The sequence below is a fragment of the Manis pentadactyla genome, chromosome 18, assembly GCF_030020395.1.
Source record: "Manis pentadactyla isolate mManPen7 chromosome 18, mManPen7.hap1, whole genome shotgun sequence".
Lineage (NCBI taxonomy): Eukaryota > Metazoa > Chordata > Mammalia > Pholidota > Manidae > Manis > Manis pentadactyla.
The window spans coordinates 12,116,148-12,136,048 of NC_080036.1; the positions used below are offsets into that span (position 1 = coordinate 12,116,148).

At 43.3% G+C, this 19,901-nt stretch overlaps 1 long non-coding RNA gene across 1 annotated transcript in view; it reads right to left on the reverse strand.

Annotated features, from left to right (window-relative positions):
• Window positions 1-976: 976 nt before the first annotated feature.
• LOC118908801 (uncharacterized) overlaps window positions 977-19,901 on the reverse strand; it is a 163,560-nt gene continuing 144,635 nt past the window's right edge. The window contains exon 5 of the long non-coding RNA XR_008994641.1: window positions 977-1,401. This is a non-coding gene — a long non-coding RNA (uncharacterized LOC118908801). The remainder of the gene's footprint in view (window positions 1,402-19,901) is intronic.

Below are 19,901 nucleotides of genomic sequence, written 5' to 3' on the forward strand. Positions count from 1 at the left end.
TATGGATTCAGTGTGACCAAAGAAATTGACAGCAAAACGTTCTTTGGGGTGAATACCCAACTTTATTTCCAGGTGGCAGGTCAGTCACTAGAATCCCATTCACTCAGAGCGAGTCTGTATGCAGCAAGCCAGTCTCTACTTCTGCACGCCTCTGTCCACAGTCGTCCTGCACTGCTGTCCTCTGGGCCTCCGTCCTCAGTGCTGCCACCACTCCAGCCTCTGCTCTGCTCTCCTGCAGCCTTGCAGCCCTGCCACCATGTCGTGTGCAGAGCACGGGGCGGAGCTCTTTACAGAGTCAACAGCCATGTATTGCCCACAGGTGTGCAGTGAGCTAGTCAACCAGGGCCAGGTGAGAATCCTGGCCACAGGAACTCTCATTTTATCCACATGTACATATATATAATGCATTTACATGTATATAAATACATAAAAATATAAATATTTTTATTAACTGGGTCATAGTGCACACTTGTCCCCTGAGATCATACCGATCATACTGATATTTGACATAGTTATGGGTCTAGTAACAGAATGATTTGTGATGGGACTTGAAGAGAACAGGCATTCCCTTTAATGGCATCTAACCCAGGTGAGGTTATCTCAGGGTTTTCAAGCAGGCGATAATATCTTCAAACAAGAGTGAAACTACTTCAACTGGCAAGAAAGGCTCACAGTGACTTTTTATTTCCAGGTTGTCAGTTTCAACTCAGTTTCAAGAGATACCCTCATTCCAAGTTTCAGGGTCTCATTGCTTATTAACATTCACAGAAAACATGTAGTGAAAGTGTGTAATTAAATTTTGCTTTTGATATTCAGTAATATCAACCCTGCAGCTACAAGAAATTATCACTATCAACAGCAGGTGATAGCTAATGAACTGTGGTGCTGCTGCATATCATAGGTTGCTGGTGTCTCATTCACATTGGCAAGGAGCTCAGGAATGTGTGCAAGCACACAGGAACACCCAAGCAATCCCTCAGTCTCATCTTTATGGTTCCATCTCTTGGAATCACTCCTAGTTCTTTGTGACTGAGGGTTCAATTAGAAGGTAGACATAACATAAGAATTTGAACAGGGAATATTGAATATGAATTCTTACAAACTATAATTGCATCGCAATCCAGCTCTTGCTAGAGCATGCGTGGCAGTGGATGCATGGCAGTTCACTGGATGGCAGAATAGTCTCTGTGTGCTGTGCTAGTGGACTTGCCAGGGGGTTCACAAGTAGCTCCCTCATTGGTGGCATTATGTGTGAAACCTCCTAAGGGGAGGTTCTGTTGGAAGCTGTTGACCACTGGATGCTGCTGACAGCCGTGCACTCCAGGAAGTAATGCTCAGGAAGCCATCTTAGCTGCAGGAGCTGGACACTAGGGAAGTCATGCATACAGCAGGAATCTGATCCTGGAAAAGGTTCACATGCTGTTAGACTGCTAAGAGGTCATAATTTAAAGAGAAAGGAAAATCGCTTTCTCTTACAATATCTAACTACCTTCATTACTGACAAAGCTTGACATCATAGCAGCTACTGAATGAAACATCTTTTAAAGTGTCTGGCTTGATTTTCATAGAGTAGATGACAAATGATTAATTTCATTCTGAGAAGCAACAGATTATGCAGTGACACACACCTCCTGTAAGTAAACCGAAGGAATAATACAAAGGTAAAACATTTCAAATATAGTGATGCTATTTTCAATATTAAAATTAATTATAGTGTTCATTTTTTAATTGATGTTTCTAATACAAAGTTCTTAATTTTGATTCACGCATTGAAGACAGATAAAATCAAAAAGAGTTTGTAATGTGTTTTCCATCTGAGCTCCTTTTGTCACTTATCAAGTCCAGGCTTGTGCCACTTGCTACATGACATGCCAATTAGCTGGGATACAAGAGGCAAAGAAAGTGACTTTATTCAGAAAGCCAGCACACCAGGAAGATGGTGGACTAATTGTCCTAAAGCACCATTTTAACTCAGGATTCATTGCAAGCTTCTTTAATGCTAAGGGAAGAGGGAGCATGAGAGCGAGCATGTGGATGACTGATGGTGCAGACATCTGGGCTCCAGCAAAAATCCAAGGAGAGTTGGGAAGCTCCATGTCCTTGGTTAGTTGATTCTCTCTGACCTAGGTAGAGTCATGATGTTTCTAAGACTCTTTGACAAGGCAATTATTATTTTTGTACATATTTCCCTATCTCCTAGATGAGGCAAGCTTTGGATAAGGAGCTATCTGCAGAAATCTGAAGCTGTAAGAAAAATTCCTGTTGATGATTGTCTTGCCGAGGAGTTTCAGCCCCGTGCAAGTTTGCTGTGGATTCCACCTCAGACCACATACGCATTGGGGGATGATCTACTGTGTCCCCATTCACAGGGGCAGCCCGCTGAAGTACCCCTCCCATAGGGGCAGCCTGTCTTTTTCCTTGGTCGACAATGAACCCTGCCAACTATGCCAATTGTCTTGCCAATGGGTTTCAGCTCTGGGCAAGTTCACTGTGGAGTCAATGTGACCAAAGAAATTGACAGCAAAACGTCCTTTGGGGTGAAAGGGTTTATTACCCTACTCGTTCTTCCGCTGGTAGTTCAAGCACTAGCGTCTCTGCCTCCACCCAGAGCACTGGGCCGAGTTCTCTGTAAGTGCGATAATAGCTTATCACCTAAAGGTGTGGAAGCAGTAGCCTAGCAACAGGCCAGTTACACCATCAGGTGGTTTAAGTTCAGTGAGGATCCTGGCCATAGGAACCCCAACCTCCCCACAATGATCTACAAAACTCTGTGCAGGGCTGCAGAGCTAAAAAAGCCCCTTTCCTTTTGTTTTTGGCCTGAAGGTAAGGTAACAAAAGAGACAAATACAGTATGGAGGCAGAAATACTACTTCTCCACTTAGTTACAATATACCTTCAAAGCAACTGTTCCATTTGCCCTTTTAACATATACTGCTTATATACCAGTGAGGTCAGAATCAGTGACCTAGGTAATTGTGCAAACAAAACAAACAAACTGAATTCTCTATCAACAAATACTTGTATTTTTATTCAGAAATGTTTCCTGTATCCTGTTTTACTCAGATGCAATGTTCTGAGACACACAAGTAAGGAATTTTCCCTCATGGTATTAGCAGTCCAATTGGGAATTATCACTGATGGAGGAAATCTGGAAACATTTTGCAAGAAAATGCTGCTCTCTCCATCTCTGGGTTACTTCCTAACATTTCAAAGAAATCAGCTGTGGTAGTACCACAAATTTAGCATATTTAAACCACTTAAACATATTGTCTCAGGTTCTGTGGGCTAGCAGTTTTGGCACACGTTAGCTGTTTTGGCACATGTGAGCTTGGAAAGGAACACAGACTTTGGAACCCTATCTAATAGGGTTGCAATCAGAGTATCAGGTGGCCTGTGTTCCTTTCCAAGATCACATGCTTGTTGGCTGAGTTCATATCGTTTTGGCTGGAAATTCATGGTAGCTTGTTTCTTCAAAAATTTCAATGGAGAGAAATAGTCTCTGATATCAGGGAAGACCTATGAGTCCCTTTACAGGGCTCAGTTAATGAGGTGAAGCTCATGAAGGATAACTTACATTTTAATTAACTCAAAGCTGCTAAGGGACCTTAATCACCTTTCCCATATAACATAACATAATCACCTTAGTGATACCCTTTGCCAAAATTTATTGGCAGGTTCCACCCACACTCAAGGGGATGAGATTGCATAAGGGTGTGATTAATTGTGGGTCACCCTAAAATGTTTTTACCATAGGCATCATGCTCCAAGTACTAGCTGCCCTACTGCAGGTGCACACCAGTCTTCACATCAGACTTGCTGGTGATTCCCTGCTCTATTAGGTCTTCCCTGGTCCAACTTAGGTTATAGTTCTGTTCTGCTAAGGACCTAGAAAGAACTTATATGTTCTGTATGTCTTTATTATCTACTTAGAAGCTTTGACATTTGAGTAGAACTGAACATGAACATTTCATAGCTGAATTATTACTATTATTATTATATTATTTTATTTTAAAATCTTATATGAGAACAAAGCCTTTAACATCAAACTTCTCATCTGTGGCTTTGAAAAACCTATAGTAATATTTTCCTAGCCACTGCCATCCCCATCTGTAGGGATGTTGGGGTTCCTATGGCCAGGATCCTCACTGAAGTTAAACCGCCTGATGATGTAACTGGCCTGTTGCTAGGCTACCGCTTCCACACCTTTAGGCAATAAGCTATTATTGTGCTATAGAGAGAGCTCCAATATCAGCTTGGCTCCTGCATCTGTGGAACATAAGGGTGGATGGAATTGTTCTGTCGGGATCAGAGATGGGAAAGCTGGCTTCCCTGTTCACTGATTAATGGTAACCCTGAGCGGTTCCCCGGGACCCCCACTGTCATAGATGGATATGGCAGTAAGGCTATCAGAGTGAAGCAAGCCCAAATACCTTTGGGAATAAGGTGTCTACCCCCAAAAGAGTATACTGTGTATATATCTCCTATCCATGAGTATATTTTGGGGATTGATATCCTGCAGGGTCTATGGCTGCAGGTGAGTTCAGACTGAGAGTACATGTGGTGAAGGCAGTTCTGATGGGACATGCTAGGCACCCACCCATAGCTTTGCCTGTGCCTCTGCGGATGACTAATACCAAACAATAAAAACTGCCTGGAGGGCATCAAGAGATTGGAGAAACTCTCCAGGAGCTGGAAACGGTGGGTATTATAAAGCCCACCCATAGTCCTTTCAATTCCCCAGCGTGGCCAGTAAAAAAGCCAGATGGCTCCTGGCGCATGACTGTGGATTACAGAGAAGGGAATAAAGTCATACCCCTATGCATGCTGCTGTCCCCTCTATTGCAGTCCTGATAGGTACCCTCAGCCATGAACTAGGAACATACCATTATGTGGTAGATCTTGCTAATACCTTCTTTCTCATTGACACTGAGCAGCAAAGTCAGGAATAGTTTGCCTTCACCTGGGAAGGATGGCAATGGACTTTCAGCATCCTCCCACAGGGATACCTCCACAGCCCCACCATCTGTCACGGACTTAGAGCCCAGGCCTTGGCAGCATGAGAGAAACCGCCAATGGTGTGGCTGTACCATTATATTGATGATGTCATGCTCACGTCCAATTCTCTCTCAGATCTAGAAGGTGCAGCACCTAGATTGCTGCAACATGTACAGAAGAAAGGAAGGGCTGTGAACAGCACCAAGGTTCAGGGACCTGATTTGTCTGTCAAATTATTGGGGGTCATTTGGTCGGGTAAGACCAAAGTTATACTAGGAGCAGTTATAGATAAAGTCCAGGCCTTTCTACCCTTACAACTGTAGCATTGCTACAGGAGTTTCTGGGTCTTCTAGGCTACTGGAGAGTGTTTATTCTGCACTTGGCACAAATTCTGAGGCCCTTACACCGGTTGGTATGAAAGGGCATCAGGTGGGACTGGGATAAGACATGTGCATCTGCCTTTACTACAGCAAAACGGGCAATCAAGGCCATGCAGGCCTTGACTGTGATAGACCCATCAAGGCCCTGTGACCTGGACATTTATGTGACTGATGACAGTTATGGCTGGGGTCTCTGGCAGTGGCTTGAACGAACTCATCAATCTATTGGATTCTGGTCACAACTCTGGAAAGGGGCAGAGGTACAATACGCTTCCATAGAAAAACAAATTGTGCGATATATCATGCCTTGTGGCTACAGAACCCATCAGTGGAATGGCCCCAATAAAGGTAATAACCACCTATCCCATCTTGGGTGGGTACAAGACTGGACCCAAAAGCCAAGGAGTGGTTTGGCACAAACACCCACACTAGCCAAGTGGGGTGCTTACCTACAGCAGCGTAGTGCCCTCTCTAGTAGCCCCTTGAGGGAAGAACTCTAATGCTTGTTGGGGCCGGTGGTATATACTAGTGAAAAGCAGGAAGAACTTCCTTATGAACCATTAGTAGCAAAGAGTTCCTATCAGAAGGGAAGAGCCCCTATACCTGAAGATGCATGGTACACAGACAGCTCCAGCCATGGGCAACCCACAAAAAGTAGGGCCATAGCTTTCCATCCTAAGATTGAGACAATATGGATGGAAGATGGTGAGGGGAAGAGCAGCCAATGGGCAGAGTTGCGGGCTGTGTGGCTTGTGATCAGCCAGGAGCCCTTCCCTATAGTTGTCTGTACTGACAGCTGGGCTGTCTATTGGGGCGTGAACCTGTAGCTACAAACCTGGTACCATGCCAACTGGCTGTTTGGTCATGGACCCCTTTGGGGGCAAAAATTGTGGCAAGACTTATGGGCCTGTGGTCAGACTAAAATAATTACAGGGTACCATGTGATAGGTCATTTGCCACTGGCATCCCCAGAAAGTGATGAAGCAGATAAATTGGCCCAGATATGTTGGTTAGAAGGAAATCCTGCCTCTAATGTAGCCCAATGGTTACATGATCAATTTTTCCATGTGGGGCAAAAGACAATGTGGGCTGTAACCCATCTATGGGGCTTCCCTTTGACCTTTGAAGAGTAGAGCCCAGCAGGAGTGTGTCATGTGCTCCAAAAGGGACTTACACCGATTTCCACAGCAACATGGGACAATAGGTAAGGGGCCTATACCCCTCGTCAGGTAGCAGATAGACTACATTGGGCCTCTACCTGTGTCAGAAGGATATTGGTATGCCATGACATGTGGACACAGCTATTGGACTTCTGGTTGCTTTTCCTACCTGTTGTGCAGACCAGCAGATGACCAAAAGAAGGCTGGAGCATCTCTTTGCCACCAATGGCTGACCACAGGTAATTGAGAGTGATCAGGGCACCCATTTTACTGGACATACACTGCAAGAATGGGTGCAACAGCTGGGAATTAAGTGGAAGTTTCCTGTGCCATACAATCCTACCACAGCAGGCATGATAGAGAGGCACAATGGCCTGTTAAAATCATGACTAAAGTCAAATACCAACAGTCTGCGGGGATGGTCAGTCCTCTTATGGACTGTGCTTTGGCATTTGAATGAGAGACCCTGAAAGGGATCCCTGAGCCCCATAGACATGTTAACACATATTGCTGCCTCCCCTATACAACTGCAAGTATAAACCAAGGAAGAATCACTGAAACTGAATTTTGGCCACCAGAATAATATATTGCTACCAGCACCAACTGCACTTAATCCCAGATACTCCATTGAGTGGACATGGCCTTGGAGCTTTTGACACATGGACCAACGATGGCTGGCTCTCCTGGCACCTTCGGACAAGGCCTGGAAGCTGGCCTCTTATGTATTCCTGGAATAACAGCAGAGTGGCCCCCAACGGTTACAGTAGTATATCCTGAACAGCCAGAGGTAGGGATATCTTACCAGGGAGATTTGTTTTATCATTATGGCCAGTGCATGCACCTCCAGTAGCACTATATATAGACCCTTCAGTAGCCCCCATGGGAAAAGGATTGAAAATATTGTATACTAGACCTGGAAGGGACCCCCTTCCTGCTACAGTCCTATCACAGGACCACTCTCTTGCATGCAACCTACCTGATCAACAAGATTTGCCTATGTTGGTGTCATTAAAACATGTGTCCTATCGCCCCTGAAGTGTTTGTGGATTGGGAACTTCCTCTGGCTTGAGGATTGTTATAAGTTTTGTTACCTGTGTCAAAATCTTGTTGTATCTTAATTTTTGTTATTATCCTTAAGTTGTTATCCTCTGTTGCTGCTGTGGAATCTAGTTACAGTGCTCCAGCTTTCTCTCACATCCACCATTGCAGAAGATTGAAAGCGTGTATATTGTAAGGTGAGAATCCTCGAGGAGTGGAGTGTGGGGAAGTTGGGGTTCCTATGGCCAGGATCCTCACTGAACTTAAACCACCTGATGGTGTAACTGGCCTGTTTCTAGGCTACTGCTTCCACACCTTTAGGTGATAAGCTATTATCACACTTACAGAGAACTCGGCCCAGTGCTCTGGGTGGAGGCAGAGACGCTAGTGCTTGAACTACCAGCGGAAGAACGAGTAGGGTAATAAACCCTTTCACCCCAAAGGACGTTTTGCTGTCAATTTCTTTGGTCACATTGACTCCACAGTGAACTTGCCCAGGGCTGAAACCCATTGGCAAGACAATTGGCATAGTTGGCAGGGTTCATTGTAGACCAAGAAAAAAGACAGGCTGCCCCTATGGGAGGGGTACTTCAGTGGGCTGCCCCTGTGAATGGGGACACAGTAGATCGTCCCCCAGTGCGTATGTGGTCTGAGGTGGCTTGACGCTGAGAGGACTGGGCCCCACCCCAGGACTGAGGCAAGTGGAGGTGACACCTGAGGCTGTAGGGGTGGCCCTTGGTATAACAAGTAGGTCTTGTGAGAGAAAGAGTGCCCGTGAGGCAGCGGGGACTGTGGGTTGACTGCTTCTCACAGTATTAAAAAGGGTCTACAGAGGAGACCCAAGAAATGGCGGTGTGAGAACACGAGCTGCAAACTCCTGTGGATTCCCTGAAGAAGGAAATGGCATTGATGTGAGCGGAGTTAGCACAAGAACACTGGCATCAAGGTGCCATTGAAGAGGTAAAAAAATTCCTTACAGAATGAGAGGGCAGCACTGCCAGGTGTTCTGGAGGAGGAAGAGGCCATCAAGGAAAAAGGCAAACTCCTGAGGGAAGCACAGGCGGAGGTGGCTCGAGAATGTCAGCTGTGAAGCATGAGGTGAAGGTAAGAGAGCTTCTGAAGACTGAACTGGCATTGCTGAGAGGCACAGTAGAAAAGGTAAAGGTTGTAGCAGAGGAGGCACTTGGGGAGGGGAGAGAAAGGTGCCATCAGCCCCAGAAATGGAGGAGCTGGGGAAGGATGAAGGGGTGGTGCTGGCAGCACTGGCTGCTCCTGTAAGCACACCCAAGTGGTTGTAAAGAAAATAAAGACCCAGCAGCTGAAAGTTCTTCAAGGAGAGGAGCAGCCCCTCCCGTTTGTGGAGCACTCTATGCTCCGCCCCTATACTCAGGATAAGCTGGTGGATTTGGGCTCCTGGTTTAGGCAGAAGCCCTTGGAGTCAGTATCAGCTTGGCTCCTGCATCTGTGGGACTTAGGGGTGGATGGAATTGTTCTGTAGGGATCAGAGATGGGAAAGCTGGCTTCCTGGACAGTGCAGCCTGCCTTGAGGCAGCGATTACAAAATGCGCATCAGACCCCAGGGAGTCACACTCTCCTTGATTGGCTTATGGCTGCACTTCTTGGTGTGTGGCCCAGAGTGATCTACCATCCTGTCCTGTTAGATGGAAGACGTGCTGAGCTTCAACAGGTGTTATGAGAGCTAGGCATAAGAAATGCTGTTTATAGTCCAGACAATTATGGCCCAGATGAAGAGATTTTCACTACTGGGATGAGAAATACTGTGCTTCAAACAGCTCCCATATCCCTCATTGGGTCTCTAGTGGCCATTCTTTCCCTTCACTTAGGGCATCCCATAAGTGAGGTGACACATACAGTAGCAGACTTAAGAGAGGCTGAATCAATGAGAACACAGAAAGCAATAAGTTCTGCTACTCACAAGAAGAATTTAAAGGGCCCTATGAAGGTTACGAGAACCCAGATGTGGGTTGATTTAATACAGCAGGAGCAGATGGAAGGCAATTAGATGGAAAGTCAAATACGATCTTACTAGAGCTATGGCAACAACTGAAACCAGAGCAGCAGTTCCAGCCATTAAGACCAAAGATGCAGAGGCCAGAGACAGAGCCACAAGTCCAGCCTGTGTGTTTGCAAGACTTCCTACTGGAGAGCGTGCCAACCTCACTTGAGCTCATGCAGGAAGATAATTGGGGAACATGGTTTGACTAAGGGGAAGGTCGAGGTATCTGCCCTGAGGGACTGGGGGAAAAAAAAACCTGAGGCCACATGTTGAAATAGCTATCCATTGGCCCCAGTGAACATACAACGTGTCCTGGCCCTGGTGGGCGCTGGGGCTGAATGTTCACTGATTCATGGTAACCCTGAGTGGTTCCCTGGGAACCCCACTATCATAGATGGATATGTGGGTAAGGCTATCAGAGTGAAACAAGCCCAAATACCTTTGGGAATAGGATGTCTACCCCCAAAAGACTACACTGTGTATATATCTCCTATCCCTGAGTATATTTTGGGGATTGATATCCTGCAGGGTCTATGGTTGAAGACCACTGCAGGTGAGTTCAGACTGAGAGTACATGTGGCGAAGGTAGTTCTGAGGGGACATGCTAGGCACCCTCCCATAGCTTTGCCTGTGCCTCTGCAGTTGACTAATACCAAACAATACAAACTGCCAGGAGGCCATAAAGAGATTGGAGAAACTCTCCAGGAGCTGGAAACGGTGGGTATTATAAAGCCCACCCATAGTCCTTTCAATACCCCAGCGTGGCCAGTAAAAAAGCCAGATGGCTCCTGGTGTATGACTGTGGATTACAGAGAAGGGAATAAAGTCGTAACCCCTGTGCATGCTGCTGTCCCCTCTATTGCAGGCCTGATGGATACCCTCAGCCATGAACTAGGAACATACCATTATGTGGTAGATCTTGCTAATGCCTTCTTTTCCATTGACATTGAACAGGAAAGTCAGGAACAGTTTGCCTTCACGTGGGAAGGACGGCAATGGACTTTCACCGTCCTTCCACAGGGACACCTCCACAGCCCCACCATCTGTCATGGACTTGTAGCCCAGGCCTTGGCAGCATGGGAGAAACTGCCAATGGTGCGGCTGTACCATTATATTGATGATGTCATGCTCATGTCCAATTCTCTCAGATCTAGAAGGTGCAGCACCTAGACTGCTGTAACATCTACAGGAGAAAGGATGGGCTGTGAACAGTACCAAGGTTTGTGGACCTGGTTTGTCTGTCAAATTCTTGGGGGTCATCTGGTCGGGTAAGACCAAAGTTATACCAGAAGCAGTTATAGATAAAGTCCAGGTCTTTCCTACCCCTACAACTGTAGCATTGCTACAGGAGTTTCTGGGTCTTCTAGGCTACTGGAGAGTGTTTATTCTGCACTTGGCACAAATTCTGAGGCCCTTATACTGGTTGGTATGAAAGGGCAACAGGTGGGACTGGGATCAGACATGTGCATCTGCCTTTACTAAAGCAAAATGGGCATTCATGGTCGTGCAGGCTTTGAGTGTGATAGACCCATCAAGGCCCTGTGAGCTGGATGTTCATGTGACTGAAGACAGTTACGGCTGGGGTCTCTGGCAGTGGCTTGAATGAACTCACCAACTTATTGGTTTCTGGCCACAACTCTGGAAAGGTGCAGAGGTATGATACACTTTGATAGAAAAATAACTGGCTGCCATGTATCACGCCTTGCTGGCTACAGAACCCATCAGTGGAATGGCCCTGGTAAAGGTAATAACCACCTATCCCATCTTAGGATGAGTACGACACGGGACTCAAAAGCCAAGGAGTGGTGTGGCACAAGCACCCACACTGGCCAAATGGGGTCCTTACCTACAGCAGGGTAGTGCCCTCTCTAGTAGCTCCTTGAGGGAAGAACTCCAATGCTTATTGGGGCCAGTGACATATACTTTTGAAAAGCAGGAAGAACTTGCCTTTGATCCATTAGTAGCAGAGAGTCCCTATCAGGAGGGTAGAGACCCTATACCCGAATATGTATGGTACACAGATGGCTCTAGCCGTGGGCAGCACGTAAAATGGAGAGCCATAGCTTTTCATCCTAAGACTGAGACAATATGGATGGAAGATGGTGAGGGGAAGAGTAGCCAATGGGCAGAGTTGCGGGCCTGTGGCTTGTGATCAGCCAGGAGCCCTTCCCTATAATTGTCTGCACTGACAGGTGGGCTGTATATTGGGGATTGACCCTGTAGCACCAAGCTGGTACCATGCCAACTGGCTGTTTGGTCACGGACCCCTTTGGGGGCAAAAATTGTTGCAAGACTTATGGGCCTGTGGTCAGACTTAAATAATTATAGGATACCATGTGACAGGTGATTTGCCACTGGCATCCCCAGGAAATGATGAAGCAAACAAATTGGCCCAGATACATTGGTTTGAAAGAAAGCCTGCCTCTGATGTAGCCCAATGGTTACATGAGCATTTTTTGCATGCAGGGCAAAAGACAATGTGGGCTGTAGCCTGTTGGTGGGGCTTCCCTTTGACCTTTGAAGAAGTTAGTAGAGTCTGGCAGGAGTGTGTTGTGTGCTCCAAAAGTGACTTAGACCAAGTTCCACAGCAATATGGGACAATAGGTAAGGGGCCTATACCCCTCATCAGGTGGCAGACAGACTATATTGGGCCTCTACCTGTGTCAGAAGGACATCGGTATGCCATGACTTTTGTGGACACAGCTACTGGACTTCTGGTTGCTTTTCCTACCCATTGTGCAGACCAGCAGATGAACAAAAGAGGCCTGGAGTTTCTGCCTATGGCTGACCACAGGTAATTGAGAGTGATCAGGGCACCCATTTTACTGGACAAACACTGCAAGAATGGGTGTGACAGCTGGGAATCAAATAGAAGTTTCATGTGCCATACAATCCTACCAAAGCAGGCGTGACAGAGAGGCACAATGGCTTGTTAAAATTTGGACTAAAGTCAGATACCAATAGTGTGTGAGGATCGTCATTCTTCTTATGGACTGTGCTTTAGCGTTTGAACAAGAGACCCCAAAAGAGAGCCCTGAGCCCTGTAGACATGTTCACAGATATTGCTGCCTCCCCTATACAACTGCAAGTATAAACCGAGGTAGAATCACTGAAGCTGAGGTTCAGCCACCAGAATAACATCTTGCTGCCAGCACCAACTGCACTGAACCCCAAAGACTCCATTCAGTGGACGTGGCCTTGGACCTTTCAGCACATGGACCAATGATGGCTGCCTCTCCTGGCACCTTGTGGACAGGCCTGGAAGCTGGCCTCCTGTGTATTCCTGGAATAACAGCAGAATGACCCCCAAAGGTCATAGTAGTATATCCTGAATTGGCAGAAGGTAGGAGCATCTTGCCAGGGAGTTTTTTTTTTATCATTATGGCCAGTGCATGCACTTCTAGTAACGGTATATGTAGACCCTTCAGTAACCCCCATGGGGAAAGGAGTAAAAGTGTGGTATCCTAGACCTGGAAGGGACCCCCTTCCTGCTACAGTCCTATCACAGGACCCCTCTCTTGCATGCATCCTAGCTGTTCGACAAGATTTTCCTATGTTGGTGTCATTAAAACATGTGTCTTATCACCCCTAAAGTCTTTGTGGATTGGAAACTTCCTCTGACTTGAGGATTATTACAAGTTTTGTTATTAGGAACCTCCTCTGGCTTGAGGATTATTATAATTTTTCTTACATGTACCAAATCTTGTATCTTAATTTTTGTTATTATTTCTAAGTTGCTGTTATCCTCTCTTGCTATTGTGGAATCTAGTTACAGTGCTCCAGCTTCTCGCACAGGGACCATTGTGGAAGATTGAAAGCATGTAGATTGTAAGGTGAGAATCCTGGAGGGGTGGAGTGTGGGGAAGTTGGGGTTCCTATGGCCAGGATCCTCACTGAACTGAAACCACCTAGTGATGTAATTGGCCTGTTGCTAGGCTACCACTTCCACAACTTAAGGCAATAAGCTATCATTGTACTATTTAGAGAGCTCGGCCCAGTGCTCTGGGCAGACACAGAGATGCTAGTGCTCTACCTACCACCAGGAGAACAAGCTGGGTAATAACCCTTTCACCGCAAAGAACATTTTACTATTTCTTTGGTCACATTGAATCCATAGCAAACTTGCCTGGGGATGAAACCCACTGGCAAGACACCATCAGTATATGGGAGTTCTAACCAAATTTATATAGAGTATATGTATATTTGCCATTCCTCACCTTTTCTTATGGCTGTACTGGAGCAGGGAATATTCAGGTAGGGCCAAGTAGATGGGAAGGAAAGTCTGCAATGTTATATGCAAATGATAAATTGCTATATGATAGGAAGAAGATATAAAAGTAATACAGAGATTGTATATTTGTAAAGGAAATGATTTCACAGCAAGGTGTGTTTGTAGAGTCTGGCTTCCTGTCTTGAGCAGCCTTTAGGAAGTTTCTGAACCTCACCTAGCTCACATTGCTTAACTGAGTATATTTCTTCTTATATTATTTCTTGAGGCTTAAATGTAAAAATGCATATGAACAATAGCTAAAACTATTTTCATTTTATTTCCATAAAACAGATAAATAACTGAGGCATGCATGTTAAATGATTGGCAGCCATCAGTTTCCAACAACCAAATGCCATGTTTTAAACTGACAAGTAATTTTATGGCAATTTTGATTCTCTTCCTTACTTACCTTCCAGAATCAAATGCTTAAGTTAAATCAATTTTGAGATAGTCATAGAGGATACAATGTCAAGTTTTTCTTTTCTTTTCTTTCTATACTATTGCTTGTATAGAAAATAGCTTCAAATTTTTCGTTTTATTTCTTTCTATAATATTGCTTGTATAGCAATTGGCCTCACTTCAGATGCCAGGTCTAGAAAATAACAGCAGTTATTTATTGAAAGTGTATAATGCCCCAGGAAATGTTCATTCTTTAAATTTGTTAATGTATTTGATTCCAAAAAGATACCTATGAGGTTATCATTTTTAATATTGCCTTATAATAGACAAGGAAATGAAGCATAGGTAGTGGGGAAGGATTAAATATGTTGTCCATAGTCCTGGGTCTAGTAAGTATGGATCCAGGAAGATTTTGCAGAGAGCTGACTGGGTGTGTTTGCCTCCATCTTCTCCACATTGGCCAAACTACAATTACAACAAAGCAGCACAGATTTCAGGCCCTGCCAATCTCTCTGTGGGGTAAATAGAAGTTTTCAACTAGGATTTCCACCTGACCCTGATAGTATGCTTATCAAGGCAGAACCCTTGACCATCATGGGATTTCTGGTCTGGGGTAAGGGGAGGAGAGTAGCAGCCATTCTCTCCTCCCCTCTTTTCCTGGTAAATAATTGGTCAGATGCCCACCAGTCCCACGGACCTGCTCATAAAGTTCCTCCCAGAAGGGGCAGGGGAAAGGAGAGCATGCAGCAGCCCGACAGGGAGGACTTGGGAGCACACTGGTGAGAGAGAGGAGCACGCCAGGGGAGAGAGTGAGCTGTGAGAAATAAAAAGGCCTTTAATCCGCAACCAACACTTTCCCTTGTCTTCAGTCAGTCTCATCAGATTCATAAGGAACTTGCCCTGGGGCGGAACCCCCTTCCTTCCAGAGCCACACTCTCCCTACATAAGTAGGGAGTGTAACAGTAAGACAGTTGACTTGTAAAAATTCTTAGTCCTAGCACAGTTAGAAAGGGGAAATACTGGTAATACCAGCCTCCCTGGCAGGGAGCAGGACAATAAGATAGTTAGACAACATGACAACAACAGGACAATTGTTCCAATGAGATGTATGAAGTATATAGAAGTCTCTTAGGAGAGCTTTCATCCCAGAAAGCAAAGCTGCATGAGGATGAAGCTCTTGCCCTTAGTCCTATACACTGTCATCTTATTCCAGACTGTGAAAAGGCAGAGGCCTCTACTTACCACAGCCAGTTTGGAATGTGACTCAAAAAGACTGCTGGTGAAGAACTAGACACTGAGACGGGGAGAATGGAATCTAGAAAGGAGAGGAGTCCTTGATAATATTGCTGAGTTGCTGTATTAGTCCTTTCCTTTCTTTCCAAGATTACATGTTGCATGTTGCCAATGAATCTACTCCATGTTAAAATAAACCAGTAGATGTTTATATTTCTCACAGCAAAGCATAACTGAGAAAAGAGAAACAAAGTTTGTATTCCCAACTGATATGCTCAGATAATGCCAAGTTCCTTTATAAATGAAGTATCAATGGTAGTTGTGTCAATGTAGGAAAAAAGTAGAAGTACCTCAGGTGCCTTTGCTTATAGTAGAAAATGGCAAAGCTGAATAAAACACTGTTTAAACTATTCTCTTCACACATTGCGCTTTTCCAGACAGCACAAAGATAGATCCAATTTGCCACCCATGAAACAGCATGAGGATAAGGCCTACACATTAAGTATGGAGGAGTCAGGGTCCATTTTTGAATGGTTGACCTACCATCCAAGACCTGAAATGCCTCTGTAAAGATTTCACATGTCCTGCTGAAGATTAAACTATCATATTTTAAAATAAATTAAGCAGGGCTTTTTTCTTTTTTCCAATATAATAAAATTCTTAAGGACACAAGGAGAAACTATTAACATCTATGTTCATTAGAGATATTTGTGTATAATTTTCTTTTTTTTTTGGAGTATCTTATCTGAGTTTTTATCAAGGTGATGCTGGCCTGACAGAAAATATTTTGGAGTTTCCCTTCCTGTTCAAATTTTGGAATCGTTTGAGAAGGATAGGTATTAACTCTTTTTGAAATGTTTGGTAGATTTCTTTTGTCAGGACATGTGGTCCTGGTATTTTGAGTTTTGGAAATATTTTGATTACCAATCCAGTTTCATTAAGTATTCAGTCTGTTCAAATTTTCTATTTCTTTCTGGATTAGTCTTGGAAAATTACATGATTCTAGGAATTTATCCAGTTTTATTTATTTTGTCCAATTTATTGGTATAAAATTTCTGTAGTAATCTCTTAGAAATGTATTCCTTTTTAATTTTTTTACTGAAGCATAGTTGATACACAATATTATACTGGTTTCAAGTATATAAAACAGTAATTCAACAGTTACACATACTATTAAGTCCTCATCCCAACTAGCACAGTTACCATAAGTCAACACAGAAAGATATTACAGAACCATTGACTATATTCTTCATGCTGCACTTCCATCCCTGTGACCAGCTTATATTATGATTGAAATTTTCTTCCTCTTTATCTTTGACATGCACCCCACCCACTCACCCCAACCCCCCTACCATGGTAAACACCAGACACTTCTCAGTGTCTATGAGTCTACTGCTGTTTTGTTCATTTTGTTTTTAGACTCCACATGTAAGTGAAATCATATGGTATTTGTCTCACTCTGCCTGGCTTATTTCATTTAGCATAATGCCCTTTAGGTCCATCCTGATATTGCAAATGGCAGGCTTGCTTTCTTTTTTAGGTCTGAATAATATTCCACTATGTAGATGTATCACATTCAACCATTGATTGACACTTTGGTTGCTTCCATACCTTGGCTATTGTAAGTAACATGGTAAAAAACATATAGTTGCATCTATCTTTTGGAATCAGAGATGTTTTCTTCAGATAAATCCCTGCAAGTGGAGCTACTGGGTCATATGGTATTTCTATTTTCAGTTTTTGAGGACCCTCCATACTGCTTTCCATAGTGGCTTCACCAATTTACATTCCCACCAACAGTGTAGGAGGGTTTTCTCTTTTCTCCACATCTTCAGCAACTTTGTTTTTTCTGGTTTTTTGGATAGTGTTCATTCTAACTGGTGTGAGGTTATATTGTGGTTTGGATTTGCATTTCCCTGACGTTTGGTGATGTGGAACAACTTGTCATTTGCCTATTGCCCATCTCTGTGTATTCTTTGGAAAAATGTCTGTTCAAGTCCTTTGCCCATTTTTTAATCAGGTTATTTGTTTGTGTTGAGTCATATGAGTACTTTATATATTTTGGATGTTAACCCCTTACTGGACAAATCATTTAGAATATGTTCTCCCATACTGTAGTTAACCTTTTTGTTCTGCTGATGGTGTCCTTTGCTGTACCAAAGCTTTTTTCTAATTTTGGTATCATTAATCTACAATTACATGAAGAACATTATATTTACTAGGCTCCCCACTTCACCAAGTCCCCCCCACATACCCCTTCACAGTCAGTGTCCATCTGCATAGTAAGATGCCGTAGAATCACTACTTGTCTTCTCTGTGTTGCACAGCCCTCCCTGTGCCCCCCACACACTATACATGCTAATCGTAATGCCCCCTTTCTTTTTTCCCGCCCTTATCCCTCCCTTCCCACCCATCCTCCCCAGTCCCTTTCCCTTTGGTAACTGTTAGTCCATTCTTGGGTTCTGTGCTTCTGCTGCTATTTTGTTCCTTCAGTTTTCCTTTGTTCTTATACTCCACATATGAGTAAAATCATTTGGTACTTGTCTTTCTTTTTAGTTTTATGCAGTCCCACTTGTTCATATTTTATTTTGTTTCCTTTGCCCAAGGAGATGTATCCAGGAAAAAAATTGCTTATGCTATGTTCAAGAGATTTTTGCCTGTTTTCTTCTAAGAGTTTTATGGTTTCATGTCTTCTATTTAGGTCTTTAATCAATCTTCAGTTTAGTTTTGTGTATGGAGTAGTCCAGTTTCACTCTCTTGCATGTAGGTGTCCAGTTTTCCCAATACCATTTGTTGAAGAGGCTATATTTTCCTTACTGTATATTCATGGTTCCATTATCATATATCAATTGACAATATATGAGTGGGTTTATATCTTGACTCTCTATTCCATTCCACTGATCTATGTGTCTGTTCTTGTGTCAGTACCATATGGTTTTGATTACTTTTTTGATAGAGCTTCATAGTATAGCTTGAAGTCAGGGAACATAATACTCCTAGCTTTGTTCTTTTTCAAGATTTCTTTGGCTCTTCAGGGTCTTTTGTGATTCCATATGAATTTTAGAACTATTTGTTCTACTGCATTGAAAAATACTGTTGGTATTTTGGTAGGGATTGCATTGAATCTATAAATTTCTTTGGGCAGGATGGCCATTTTGATGATGTTAATTCTTCTATCTATGAGCATGGGATAAATTCCCATTTATTGGTGTGTTCTTTCATTACTCTCCTGAGTGTCTTATAGTTTTCAGAGTACAGGTCTTTCACCTCCTTGGTTAGGTTTATTCCTAGGTATTTTATTATTTTTGATGCAACTGTAAATCATACTGTTCCCTGATTCCACTTCCTGCTAGTTCATTGTTACTATACAGGAAGGCAGCAGATTTTGGTATATTGATTTTGTATCCTGTGGCTTTGCAGAATCCATTTATTCATTCTAATAGTTTTTGGTGGAGTCTTTAAGGTTTTCTGTATATAGTATTATGTCTTCTGCAAAGAGTGACAGTTACTTCTTCCTTACGAATTTGGATGAATTTTATCTCTTTTTCTTGTATGATTGACATAGCTACGACTTCCAGTTCTATGTTGAATAAAAGTGGTGAGAGTAGACATTCTTGTCTTGTTCCTGATCTTAGAAGAAATATTTTTAGCTTTTTACCATTGACTATGATGTTAACTGTGGGTTTGTCGTATATGGCCTATTTTATGTTGAGGAGTGTTCTTCCATATCCGCTTTGTTGAGAGCTTTTATCATGAATGGATGTTTACTTTTGTCAAATGCTTTTTCATTGTCTATTGAGATGATCATATGGTTTTTATCATTCCTTTTCTTAATGTGGTGTATCACATTGATTGATTTACAAATATTGTACCATCCTTGCATCCATGGAATATATCCCACTTGGTCATGAAGGAGGATCCTTTTAATGTATTTTGAATTTGGTTTGCTAATATTCTGTTGTGGATTTTTGCATCTATGTTCATTAGGGATATGGGACTGTAATATTTTTTCTTGTAGTGTCTTTGTCTAGTGTTGGTATTGGAGTGACTGGCCTCATAGGATGAGTTTGGAAGTACTCTCTACTTTTATATTTTTTGGAGTACTTGAAGAAGAGTGGGTATTAGCTCTTTAAAAGTTTTGCAGAATTCATCTGTGAAGCCATCTTTTTCCTGGACTTTTGTTTGTTGGCAGTTTTTTTTATTACCAATTCAATTTTTTTCTTTACTGGTAATTGGTCTGTTCAGCTTTTCTGCTTCTTCCTGGGTCAGTCTTGGAAGGTTGTGTATTTCTTTTAGGTTTTCCAATTTATTTGCATATAATTTTTAAAGAATTCTCTAATAATTCTTTTCATTTCTGTGGTGACCATTATAACTTTTCCTTTTTCATTTCTGATTATATTTTGTGTCCT